The 12483-nt window shown below is 37.0% G+C and overlaps 1 protein-coding gene across 1 annotated transcript in view; it reads left to right on the top strand.

The window, feature by feature from the left end:
- LOC307188400 (uncharacterized protein) overlaps positions 1-12483 on the top strand; it is a gene marked incomplete at its 5' end in the record, with an annotated part of 192067 nt that overhangs the window by 106389 nt on the left and 73195 nt on the right. Inside the window, one exon of the mRNA XM_079925459.1 lies at positions 556-677. The remainder of the gene's footprint in view (positions 1-555; positions 678-12483) is intronic.

Raw genomic sequence — 12483 nt, 5'->3', positions numbered from 1 at the left:
GTGATTCCAGTAGATTGTGAATTCCAGAACAGAAGGGAATCTGACTTTGCGTTCACTGCTCAGTCTCCAACATTTAGGTGAGTGGCTGGAAGATACCCATCTTATGATATGATTAGTTGAATGAACAAATTATTTAGTATCATTCTCCATGAAATAAGAAAATGACAGTGAAATCAACTATTGGGTAGTGGACCCAGGAATAAACAGAAATGGTATTCTGTGGAGCAGAAACAAAGAAGAAAGCCAGGAGCAGAGGATGATCATGCTGAAGCATGATGAGAGCTGTAAGAACCAACTACACACAAAACCAGTCTGCAGACCTGGAGTTTGCAGGTTCTTAGTTTATTGGTCTCCTAGGAGTCAGCTTCTCTGATATGCAGTAAATGAAATAGGAAAGATGTAAATTTGTCTCCCGAGTTGCATGTATTGTGGTAGCACTTAATCCCTGAAAAGTTACACAGAACTCAAAATAAGCAATTGCAGAAGAAACACTGGAACTGCAATAGGGGGATAATAACATTATTATTAAATAGCGTATCTCTAACGTTCCTACAGGTAACTTAGGATGTGTTCTGGGGAAGGGGAACACTCTGGCTCCCTCTGGAGGAACAGCTCTCAACCTTCTCTTCATAACCCATGTAACAGATGACACTCATCGGCAGGACACACTCTCGAAGGTATGTCCATGGTTATTCATAGTATTATACCATTTATAACTGAATCTGATGCACTGAAAATTCATGTTCACATTTTAAAAAGTGACCTTATTATGTGGATAATTTTGAATTTAAAAAAGTAAATCACTGGGAATTGTGTTTCCAGCTATAGTGGAGTATCTGTTACTAGACTCACCTTCTTACAGTAAATTACTGTAAGATTGAACAAAATATGTAAGACAACTATGTCTAGAACTGAACAACAGGAGAGGGAGACCGTGATCCTTGAGAAAAAACAAACACGTGAGGCTTGTCCCACATTGTCTCACACTTTCTACCACATTAAGGAGGTAGAAGCCAAGAAGAGTAGTGAAGAAACTGAACTGAGAGTGCAGACATGGGAGATAGGGGTTGCTGAAACATCTGGAATTTGTGAAGGATGTTACCAGAGAACAGGAAGCCAGGTGTGGAGGTAAGGGAGGAGGACAAAAGTCTGTGTGAGCCTTCAGTGTAGTTCATCAGGGGCTGAGATGTGCATTCACAAAGCAAGATCTGTAAGGCTAAGCCAAGAATCATTGCTTTGGGTCAAAGAGCTAAACAGAAGTACCGAAGGTTTCAGAGGACTGTAAGATACTAGAGTTCTGTCCCAGGCAGAGCCTTAAGAGTAAAGACCATACACTAAAATAAGAACTGCCCTTTAGACTAAAGAACACATTCTAAAGTGAGGGATACACCCTGGGACTAGGAGCAAAACAAACAGCCTCCGTCTCGCAACAGAAGGAAACTCAGTTCTACAGAAAAGCATAGGAAAAGGTGAAAATGTAGATAAATAAAAGACTACCTTTTTATTCCTTCTATTAATTTTATGTAAAATATTAACTATAAGAAGACTATAATAAATTAGGATGCATAAAAAGTTAATAAATGAATTGATGTGGAAGGTTAGAATATTCACTTAACATAAAATAAATCAGAAAAAGAGAAAGAGAGGAACAAAAGCCAGATGGGACTATGAGAACATAAATATCAAAATAGTAGACATAAACACAGCTAGGTCAAAAATTATGATACATGTATATGGAGTGAACACTCCGATTATAAGATTGGATGGAAAAGAAAACCCAACTCTTTGCTGGCTACAAAAGATTCGTTTTAATGATAAAGACACAGAGAAGAAGAAAGTAAGAGAATGGAAAAAAGATTTACCATGCAAATAGTACATATAAAAGCAACGGGGAGTGTGTTACTATCAGACAAAGTAATCTTCAAGACTAGGAGTATCAGCAGAAATGGGGAAGACTAATTCATAATGATAAAACAGCTAATTAATCAAGAACACATAATAGTTGTAAATGTATATCTACATTTACTACGTATCTACAAAATACAAAAACTGGCAGAACTAATGGGAAAAATACATAGATCCATAATTGTAACTGGAGATAACAATACCCTTCTCTCAGTAGTTAAGAAATAAAAATATAGAAGATTTGAACAATATATAACTAACATGACCTAATTGAAATTTATAAACAATAGATCCAACAACTGCAGAAAAGACCTTATTTTCAAGTACATGTGGAAGAATCTTTAAGAGGGATAATATGCTGGGCCATAAACGGAAGTCTCAATGCCTTCTAAAAAATGGAAATTATAGAGCATATATTCTCTGAACACAACTGAATTCTTAGAAGTAAAACAAAAATATATATGAAAAATCCTCAAATATTTGGAAATTGAACAGCATTCTTCTACATAAACCATGGCTCAAAGAAGAATCATAAGGAAATAAAGAATTTCAAACTGAATGTTAAGGTGTTAGGGAAAATAAAATATGTCAATATCGGTTGAGTGCTGTTAAAGCAATACTTAAAAGAAGATGTATAGCTTTACATGCTATGCTATACATTAAAAAGGAAAAAATGGCTTAAAATGAATGGTTTAATCTCCCAACTTAATAAGCTTGTGAGAGAAGAGTAAATTAAAACCAAAGTAAGTAAATGAGAAGAAAAAAGCAAAGATAAAGGCAGAAAATAATGAAATTAAAAACAAAAAAATAAATAACAAAGTAAAAAGTTGCATTTAAAAAAATGTAAACTCTAGCAAGAATAATCAAAAATAAAAACATTAAAAAAATCTTACCAATTACCAAAATTATCAGAATTAGGAATGAAAGATAGGATATCACTAGAGAGTCTATAGATATTGCAAGGAATATTATACACAAATTTATCCAAATAAATTCAACAAACTTAAATGACCTACTCGAATATCTTTAAAAACACAACTTACTAATACTTAAATGTGATGAAATATAAAATCTAAATTGTCCGATATTTGTTGAAATAATTAAATTTTAAAATCAAAATCTTCTAGAAAGAAAATCCATCCCGGAGAGTTTCATTGATTAATTTTATCATATATTTAAGGAACATATAAACCAATCTCATGTACAATATATCAGAAAATAAGAGGAGAGGGGAAGACTTCCCAATACATTTTGTGAAGCCAGCCTAACCCTGATGCCAAAATCTGACATCAATATTGAAAGAAAGGAAGACACCAATGACTCTGATGAATGTAGAACCAAAACTTAGCAAAATAAGTTAGTTAATAAATTAAATATAGCAATACATTATTAAGAAGGTTTATCTCAGGAATGCTACTTTTGTTGTTTTTCAAAATTGAATCAGTGAGATCCACAACATTGACAAAATTATAAAGGAAGAGGATTGTGTCAACAATAAAAAGCATTTGGCAAAATCCAATATTCAATCATTTTAAAGCTCTTGGCAGAGTAGAAATAGAATTTATTTTTTTCAATCTTATTAATAACAATTTAAAAAATTCTATAACTAGCATAATACTTATTTGTGAAATTTTTATACTTCTCTCTTAAGACTGTGAACAAGCAAGTACGTACACTCTCTCCACTTCTATTCAACATTTTACTGAACGTTCTAGCCAATGCAATAAAGTAAGGAAAAAAATGGCATAATAATTAAATGGAAGATAGGAGGTGAACTGTCTTTATTTGTGGACAACAAGATTTTGTACGTAGATTGGGAAACTACAAAAAAATTACTACAAATAATAAGTTACAATTTAGCATTGTAACAGTATAAAGGGTTAATATACAAAAGTTGTATTTTTGTATGTTTTGTGTATTAGTATATAAAATCTTTGTATTTCTAATGTTACCAAGCAATTGAAAAACTATAAAAAATATTCCATTTTAGTAACATCAAGAAACAAAAAATGCTTAAAATCAATTTAATGAAAGATGTGTAAGACTTCTTAACTAAAAACTGCAAATTATTACTGAGAGAAATTAATGAAAATGAAAAATTAATAATCAGTAATGAAAAATTCATGAAATGGAGAGAAACGCTGTTTTTATACATTATGAAAATTCAACAGTATTAAAATACCTTATTTTCCTCAAGTCAATCTGTAGACTTAATGCAGTCCCAATTAAAAGCTCATCAAATATTTTGTATAAATTGACCACATGATTTTAAAATTTGTAGGAAAACAGAACTCTACAATAGTGAATCTTTAAAAAATATAAATTTGGAGGATTAAAACATGAGACTTTTAAGAATTTAGCAGAAAATATGGGAGCATATATTAAAGCATATTAGGGGAGGAAAAGATTACTTTTGACCCAGAAAGCACTAATCATAAATCAGTACCAACAACAAAGATAATTAATTGGACTTTATCAAAATTAAAAACTTCTGTTGCCAAAAAACCCATTAGGAAAATATAAGCGCAAGACATAAACTGAAAAAAAAATTATTTTACATATATCTGACAAAGGTTCTGTATCCACAGATGTTTTGGTGAAAACCTGCTTTCTGTTCTAAGGTTTGTTGGATTTGCTGGTGAACTAACCACTCGTCTCACACAAATAAACAGCTTTAATCATTCTTTAATGAAAGGTGATTTAACTTAATTTTAATATAGAATCATTAGAAGGAAAAGAATCCAAATATTAGAAAAACGTAACAGGGTATGTACATCACCGAATTGGGCCGACACCTACTTCCAGATGCAAACAGCAGCTGTGAAGTCCCGAGTAACAGCAATCTGGAATCAAAATTGGGAAGGGTCCCGGGCAGTGCGTCCAACCCACAGGTGAGACTTCTGATTGGAGTTCTGGGGGCTTCTGTTTATAATTCCAGGCCACAAACTGATATTATCAGTTTGCGCCAAAAAATGCAGCTCTGGTTCAATTACAACAATGGTGTTGATTTCATCATGTGAGTCACAAGATTTTCCAGACCCCGGGGAGCCGGCTAGGTCCCCAGGGCTCAAGAAATTCCAAGACCCACTCCCTTTCTTCTCGTAAGCGCCGTTTGACTTGCTAGCAGCAATTGTTAGGTGTGTAAGCAGGTGTGCAGTCCAGGCAAAGTCACACGTCGGTCAGAGGCCTGCTTCTTCTGCCTCTGAAGCCTGAGCGAGACTACTTTATTAATTTTCCCATCAACATGCAAATCAACAATTAAAAGTCAAACACCCGATAAAACGTGGGCAAAACACTTAGAGAGACACCTCACAAGAGAAGATGTAGCCATAGCCAATAAAGGCATTAAATGATTCCTCACATTATTAGTCATCTGGAAAACACAAATTAAAGCAACAGAACATGAGATACCATATCACACTCAATAGAATGGCTACTACTACTAACTGACAATACCAATTATTGGCAAGGCTGTAGAGCAACTAAGATTTTCACCTGTGTTGATGAGAGCGTAAAAACGATTACTATGGACAGATATCTGGCAGCTTTGTTAATGATATTAAACACGTACTTACCCTATTACTCAGAAATCCCACTCCTAGGTATTTATATGAGAGAAATGAAAACATATGTCCACAAAAATACTCGATAAATAATGTTCATTGAAGCTTAATTCATAGTTGCCCCAAATTGAAAACAACCCAATCAATGTTCCTCTACAAGAGAATTAGTAAACAAAATGAATTATATTCATATAGTGGAATACTATTCAGCAATAAAAACGAATAAACTACTGAAACACTCAATGTGGATAAACCTCAAAATTTTTACATTGAAGAGTTAAAGTTATATATCAAAGATCACTGTGCTTTTATACAGTTCGGGTTCCATCCCGAAAGCATGTTTGTAACTCCGATTTGTTCCTAAGTCCAACAAAGTTAGCCTAGGTACCCAACTAACACAGTCGGCTATATAGTACTGTAATAGGTTTATAATACTTTTCACGCAAATAATACATAAAAAATAAACACAAAAAAATAAAACATTTTTAACCTTACAGTACAGAACCTTGAAAAGTGCAGTAGTACAGTACAACAACTGGCATACAGGGGCTGGCATCGAGGAAACAGGCGAGAAGAGTTACTGACTGGAGGAGGGAGAGGAGTGGGAGATGGTAGAGCTGAAGGATCGTCAGCGATAGGAGACGGAGGGCAAGCCGCAATTTCACTCACGCCTGACGCTGATGGCACGGGTTCTGGTTCCTTGCTGGATTCAATTCTATCTACCCTCTTGAAAAAACGATCCAGTGATGTCTGGGTAGTTTTTTTTTTCCCCCATCATAGATGACACGGTAGCACTGGATTGCATTCTGAATGGCTGCTGCAACCTTCCTGTACCATTCTACGTTCGAGTCCTGTGCCTCAGAAACTAACAGTGCTTCCTCAAGTAAAGAAAATCCCCTTGCCATTTCCTGCGTCGTGAATCTCTTTGGTTCTTCAGTTACTTCTTCTTCCTCTTGTCTCTCTTTGTCCTTTCTCTGGGCCTCCAGTTCCATCAGGTCTTCATTTGTAAGCTCCACATTCGCATCTTTGAAATTTCACAACTTGAAGGTTCCTATGTAGGGGACTTCCTGTACAGTTCAAAAACAGGCAAATCGATCTGTGGTGTTAGAAATGAGAACTGAAGTCATGTTAGCATCATGGAAGCATAAAATGGCCCTAATTTTATCCCTACCGCCAAGAAGAATTCAGCATCCATCCTCAGACAAAAGTGCTATTGAGGCAGCTGTGGAATCCAGCCCCAAACGCCAAGGGACCCAGGAGGAGTCTCACATGTGTGATAGGCAGACAGACCTCCCAGCAATGGACACTGCCATAGCCCATGAACTAGTTCCAGCCCCTCATGGCGATGGGCCAGGATCCCCTGGAAAACATTGTCTTAGGTAATCGCCAGAGATGAAAGAGGCTTTGTGGAAGTCCAGGTTTTCAGAGGAGAATTTGCAACACTCTTCAAAAAATTACAAATTTGGACATGTTGGAGTGGAAGGCAGTTATGAAGCCTAGAGGAGGTGAATGCTACTTTAAAAATGAAGAGAGCAACACAAAACTTCAAGGAACATGAAAAAAATCAAGATAACATGATACCATCAAAGGATCACAATAATCTCCCAGTAACCAAACCCAAAGACAGGCAGATCTGCCCTTTCCCCGATAAAGAATTTTAAAAAGGTGTTTCAATGAAACTCAGTGAGCTACCAGAAAACAAGAATTCAAGAAATCAGGAAAACAATACACAAACCAAATGAATTTAACAAAGAGACAGAATTTTAAAAAAGAGAACCAAACAGAAATTCTGGAACTAAAAAATACTATGAATACAATGGAAAATATAATAGAGAGCATCACGAGTAGAATGGATCAAGCAGAAGACAGAATCTGTGCATTAGAAGACAGGAACTTTGAAATTTTCCATTCAGAGGAGAACACGTTTTTTAAAATGAAAAAAGAGTGAAGAAAACCAATGCAACATATGGGATACTATCCCAAGAACCAATGCGTGAATAATTAGAGTTCCAAAAGGAGAAGGTTGGGAGAGGGAACAGAAATATAACTTAAAGAAATAATGATAGAAATAATGGCAAATCTGGGGAGAGATTTGGATATCCAAATTTATGAAGCTCATAGGTCACCAAACAAAATCAGCTTCAAGAGATCCTCTCCAAGATACATTATCATAGATATGTTATATGATATATGTTATATGTTATATATAACTGTCAAAAATCAAAGACAAAGAGAGAATCTTAAAATCTGTAAGAGAAAAAAAAGCTTGTAACTTACAAAGGAACCCCCTCCCCCCATAAGGCTCTCAACAGATTTCTTAGCCAAAGCTTTGCAGGTCAGGAAAGAAAGGGATGATATATTCACAGCGTTGAAAGAAAAAAATTGTCAACCAAGAACACTCAATCTGACAAAACTGTCCTTCAGAAATGGAGAGATAAAGACTTTCCCAGACAAATAGAAGCTGAGGGAATTCATCAGTGCTAGACGTGCCTCACAAGAAACAGACAAATAAAAGCTGAGGGAAGTAAAAGCTGAGGGAATTCATCAGTGCTAGACATGCCTTGCAAGAAACACTGGAAGTTCTTCCAGCTGAAATGAAAGGATGCTAATTCGCAACAGGAAATCATGAAAATATACAGCACACTGGTAATGTAAGTATATAGTCAAATTCAGAATACCCTGATACTGTAATATGGTGAAGTGTTGACCACTTAACTCTAGTATAAAAGCTAAAAAAACAAGTGTATTAAAAATCACTATGGCTACAATAATTTATTGATGAATACACCATATTAAAAGAGGTAAATGGTGAAATCAAACACATGGGGGGGTGGAGTCAAAGGACAGAGTTATTGTATGTGATGAGAGTTAAGTTGTTACAAGTGTAAAATAGAGTATTTTATCTGGAGATGTTTTATGTAAACAGCCTGGTAACTACAAAGCAAAAACCTACAGTAGATACACAAAGGAAATGAAAATAGGCTCTTAAAAATATAGCTGCAGCCTCACGTTCATTGCAGCATTATTCAGAATAGCCAAGGTATGGAAACAACCTAAGCGTCCATCAGTAGATGAATGGATAAAGAAGATGCGGCATACACACATAAACACACACACACTGTAATATTATTAAGCCATGAGAAAGAAGGAAATCCTTCCATTTTTGGCAACATGGATGGACCTTGGTGGCGTTAGGCTTAGTGAAATAAGTCAGGCAGAGAAAGACAAATGATGGATGATATCACTTATATGTAGAATCTTAAAAAACCAAATAATAGAAAGAGAAAGTAGAATGGTGGTTACCAGGGGTTGGGGGATGGGGGAAATGGGGAGATGCTGTTCAAAGAGTGCAAACTTCCAGTTACAAGTTGAATAAGTTTGGGGAATCTAATGTAAAGTATATGGGGATTATAGTTAATAATACTGTATTATATACTTGAAAGTTGCTAAGAGAGTAGATCTTAAACATTTGTATCACAAAAAGAAATGGTAATTATATGATATGATGGCATTAGCTAACACCGTGGTGATAATCATTTTGCAATATACAAGTGTATCAAATCAACACGTTGTACACTTCACACTTAATGTTATATGTAAATTATATCTCAGTGATGGTGGGGAGAAAATCAGAACAGAGATTGTCTGTGGGAGTTGTGGGTTGACCAAATATAGGTAAGAGGCAGTTTTCTGGGGTGATGGAAATATACTGTTTATTCGCGTGGTAGTCAAGCGGGTACGCGTTTGTGAGATCTCAAGAAGTGTGCATTTCACTGTTTATAAACTTTACCTTAATAAGTAAAAATAGCATGTCTTTTGCAAACTTTGGTCTTTCTACCATTATCAGTAACAAATTACTTAGAAAACTTTTCAGCGCACTACATACCAGAGTTGAGAATTGCTGTTCTCAGGTGTATACCAGAAAGCCATGCCCAGAGTCATTCAGAAGTAATTTGGAGACCCTAATATCTAAGACGTGTAGGTAATGAGAAGCACTGAGTGAACAATTGTGAAAAGTTAGGGTAGAAATGGCTGTCATTGCCCACAGTATAAGAAGTTGTAAGCTGCCACCTACAGAAGCCACTATTCATTCATTCATTTATTCAATCAAATACTTAATTAGTGTCTAGTATGAATTAGTACTGTCCTAGGTCCTGGAGATCCAGTGGTAAACTCCCTAACATCATGGGACTTATATTGTAGTGGGAGAGAACGATATCTATCAAATAGTCATAGCAACATATAAACTAATTAGTACTAAAAGTACTAATACGAAAAGATCAGTGAAGTACACAGGGCTATGAGAGCTTTATAACAATAATAGAAACTCCTTATATTTACTTCCTACAACCCTACAAAGTATAATTGCAATAGTTATAATTTCCATTGGATAGCTGAAGAACTTGAGGCAATGGAAGGATTACTAACTTGCGGAAGGTCACAGAGCTGGCCACTGGCCAAGTCAGTTTTCATCTAGATTCTGTGTCCTGTCTCTAGAGTCTGTGTTCTTAGCTACAGTGATATAGTGTATATCCACCTGGTCTGGGTGTTCAGGAAAATGTCCCTGAAAAAAAAAAGATTAAAAAACATTTAAGCTGAGGTCTGAGAGTTGGGTAGGTATTACGTACCTGTGAGCAGGGAGAGCACAGTGTGAGCAAATCCCCTGATATGGTTGGGAACACAGCATAGTTGATGGATGAGAAAGTTGTGCATATCTTTTTTTTTTTTTAATTTATTTATTTACTTTTGGCTGTGTTGGGTCTTCATTGCTGCACGCGGGCTTTCTCTGGTTGAGGTGAGTGGGGGCTACTCTTCGATGCCGTGCACGGGCTTCTCATTGTGGTGGCTTCTCTTGTTGCGGAGCATGGGCTCTAGGCGTGGTCTCAGTAGTTGTGGCTCGTGGGCTCTGGAGCGCAGGCTCAGTAGCTGTGGTGCACGGGCTTAGTTGCTCCGCGGTATGCGGGATCTTCCCAGACCAGGGCTCGAACCCACGTCCCCTGCAGTGGCAGGCGGATTCTTAACCACTGCGTCACCAGGGAAATCCGTGCATATCTATTTGTTCTACAAAAATTAGAGAAGCTTCTAAGAATGACTGAACAAGTCAGAAAAGAGAGAGAATGTTGACTTTGAAGCTTCATTAGTCATTATACCTACCCTTCCTAAATTAAAAAAGTCAAAATTAAGAATTAAACTATATTCCCAACATCAGCTGAATCTCTCTCTTGTTCTGACCTCAGTGGGGGTAAAGAATGGGCCACGCTTCACAATTCTGAGACCCTTTCAAACTTAGATACCAGTGTTGTACACTGATGTTTAAGCACTGTGATTGCGGTAGCAGAGAAACCTTTAGCTGCAATTCTTTTTTTCTAATCCAGCTGAGGAAAAAAGTTCTTTTCCCGACAACTGTAGCGCATTGTTCCACAAAGACTCTTCTCTAAGAAACATGAAGCAGTTAATTCACCGTGCCAAACACAGCAAGAAGGTGATACTTTTTGCAAGTATCAAATCAGTCCAATTTCATTTAGACTTAAATGATTTTTCTGGCCCTTCTTCATGTAGATACCTCCGCAGTCAATTAGCATTGTCACTTTTAATCTTCTGTAGTCAGATCCTGGTCATTTCCCATTAGCATTCCATTAAACAGATTCTTATGGCCTGGCTGAACTCACTGCAGTATGTGTAGAAAGTGTGCTAGCCATCATTATGCAGCTGGCATTTACTAAAGGTTAGATATTACTGATAACCTTAATCACGAATTATGATGCATTGCCTGAAAATTCACTCCTGGATTCCTTTGCCACCAAACCCAAATGCTCCTGGAATACTCGGCTATTCCTAGATGGAATGACACCTTGAACTATGCATCTCAGCTCAAACCACTTTAAGCTCCATGCACTTTGTCTCAAGATCCAAAGCTCCTGGAGCTTCAGGGGCAGAAGCACCTACATCTAACTGTGATGCCAGCTACACTCTAACTAAAGAGGAAGGAGGGATACATTTTCCTCAAGGAAAGAGAGCTCTGTCCTACTGTGGTTTTACTGAGTTCATCAGGTCCTGCAAATAAAATAACAATGGAACTGTAGAAGATTGAAGGACAGATATAACTTATAGAAAATGTATATCTTCTAAGTGAAAAGACAGGGCCAAGTAACTCAAAACATAGCATATATTAAATAGCCTCCTCTAACAGAAAGTGCAACAAACCAGGTGTCAGAAAACATGGCTTTCACCTACCCAGTATTAACTGCTCCTGTGACCTTGAGAGAGCCAAATGATTCCACGGGGCCTTTTGATCTGGAAGTCGCTGCATAAATATAAATTGGGTGACTGACAAGTGACATTAGCTGATTAGCATATGGTATCTCATTGGCAGAGTGGGGACAGAGGAGATAAGCAGGGCCAGCCCACTACACTCCTTCTGGGCTGTTCTCTCTATAGAACAGTTTCAGGCAGACAGGTCTGTGTCCTAGGGGCAGAAAGACGGGAAAGGCAGCACTGAAAGACAACTATGTTGAACTGACTACCATGGTTTTGTTGGCAGACAGTCCTAGGGGATAGAGATCCCTTAGATACAGCAGTACAAATAGATACAGCAGTGCAAACCGTCTTGTGGCCTGCTGGCTCCTTTTATCCATCCATCCATAGGCCCATTCAATAAGTTTCTTAAACACTTATTAGATAGGGTCCGTGCTCTTCAAGGGCTATGGTTTAATAGGGAAAAAGTCAGGCTGGCTTTGGACAGATGGCCCCCAAGAGAATCATGAAACTTGTTTTTCTTTTAGACCAAAGGTCCTGGGTCCTAGTCTAGATTTGATTTCTCCCCAGTTGTCCTCTTACAAAGCTTCATCACTGTCTTCTTTATCTGCCTCAAAGACATTCATCATGCGTAAACATGTAGAGTCCCACAGCAAATAGGACTAATTGGTGGATATCTGAGTACCTGCCAATACACGGCATGCTACTGTTCCCAAAGAAATGCAGTTTCTTTGGTTTACCATACCCAGAAACTCACTCA

Source organism: Stenella coeruleoalba (assembly GCF_951394435.1).
Source record: "Stenella coeruleoalba genome assembly, chromosome: 6".
In the NCBI taxonomy this organism is placed as follows: Eukaryota; Metazoa; Chordata; class Mammalia; order Artiodactyla; family Delphinidae; genus Stenella; species Stenella coeruleoalba.
This window is presented reverse-complemented; position numbering and strand designations above follow the sequence as displayed.